We start from the raw sequence: 1,622 nt of genomic DNA, 5'->3' as shown, positions 1-1,622 counted from the left end.
GCTACCTGCAGCAGGGAAGGGAGCAGGGACCTTGTGCGGGACATAAGAGTATTGAATATTGTGCTGAAATATGGAACATTGGATAATCTGATGTTAACATTGCATGGCAAAGACGAACCACACAGTTTTAGTGGTACAACACTAAATTTCTACTTCTGAGTATTGACGGTACAATATACTCAGAAGTTTAATTTCTGCTACTGAATATTGACAGTACACCAGTATTCAGTTTATATAAACAACAATATATTCTTTGATGTTTTAGTTGCTTTCTTCAGTCAATCTTACCTGATGCAGTCAAAATTTTCAGTTTTGACAAGTCTTGCGATAATTCTAGCAAATTAATTGTCAAGATTGATGGCATTCCTTACCATCTCTCTCGGGAGCACATTGTCTTCTGCTTCCTTTGCAGTTTTTTTCAGATATACCCACCGGCGTTGACGAACAGGACACATTCATCTTCATGAGAGCAGGCACTGAAAGGGCAATAAGAAAATGTTCAGACAGAGCTAACAAAAGCATTATAAGATGAAGGTTTCTTAGCAGGGAGCAGTACACAAAAATGAACCTGAATTAGGGGAACCTGAATCGGAGGTAACAAAAATGAAGGCTTTTTAGCAGGGAACAAAAACTTCAGCCATAGCGTGTGAAATAGCCTAAGAAAGGTTAACTCTAAACCTAAATCAGGGCCATTTTCAAGCAGGGGAGCAGCCAAGGCTAACTCTGAACCAACTCAAGGATTTGGGGGCTGCAAGATTCTTGGTGCTTATCAATCCGAGCCAACTCAAGGATTCCTATCCAGATTCTTATCAATCCGACCTTATGAATCCACTTGTCAACTCACGGACCACAACACTGCACCACATACTGCGTCTTTGCACAAACTAATTAACTAAAGTCCAGCTTAAAACATCCCATATGGTTCACTATAGTAGCACACATGTTTATAGAACATGGAGTATTTCAGTTTACCTATGCCAAATTTACTTGCTACTCTTACGGTTGCAGATTCTTATGAAAAATTTGGAAACCAAATAAAGTTGTAGTCCTTCCTGGCTCCTGGTCAGGAACATGCCGCCCTTCTTTCTGTTGAAGAACCAGTCCGGCTCCTTGAACTCTCCAGCCCTGCACTCCCCCATAGAACACAGGAGCATGGATCAGCACCACACCCAATCCACCCACTACGACAAGATCTGATGAGAACGGAGAAGTATTTTCTCTCCTATTGTTCATGTCGATGTACCACTTCTTGCAGGCGATGTTGGAGAAGAAGCAGCCCACAGAGGTCAACACGAACATGATGTTCTGGTTGAACATCCATGGCTTCGTCACCGGATTCGGGACCCTCCGCCTCACCTACCTCCCTGCCGCCGGCGTCCCACCTCCGGTCCTTTCCCGAACGTCCCTCGATGATGAAGGAGCAACCAACCGGCACCAGCGTCGGGTGGGGAGAAGAGGGGGGCACACCGGTCGCCCTGCTCTGGGCGACAGGAGGAGCACCGGCGGCGGCTCGAGGCGCGGGCGGACGGGGAGGTGCTTGGGCGGCCGTCACCAGCATCGGGTGGGGAGAAGTGGGGGGTGCACCGGCCGCCCTGCTCTGGGGGAGAGGGAGAAGGTGGAGG

At 47.3% G+C, this 1,622-nt stretch overlaps 1 long non-coding RNA gene across 1 annotated transcript in view; it reads right to left on the bottom strand.

Moving 5' to 3' along the window:
- The window catches only part of LOC119295670, a 1,627-nt gene extending 378 nt beyond the window's left edge, over positions 1-1,249 (bottom strand). The window contains exons 1-2 of the long non-coding RNA XR_005144155.1: positions 372-1,249; positions 6-63 (exon numbers count right to left, since the gene is read on the bottom strand). This is a non-coding gene — a long non-coding RNA (uncharacterized LOC119295670). The remainder of the gene's footprint in view (positions 1-5; positions 64-371) is intronic.
- Positions 1,250-1,622: the final 373 nt, after the last annotated feature.

Source organism: Triticum dicoccoides, chromosome 4B (assembly GCF_002162155.2).
Source record: "Triticum dicoccoides isolate Atlit2015 ecotype Zavitan chromosome 4B, WEW_v2.0, whole genome shotgun sequence".
In the NCBI taxonomy this organism is placed as follows: Eukaryota; Viridiplantae; Streptophyta; class Magnoliopsida; order Poales; family Poaceae; genus Triticum; species Triticum dicoccoides.
Note: the sequence above shows the minus strand (reverse complement) of the source record. Positions and strands in the feature narration are given on the sequence as shown.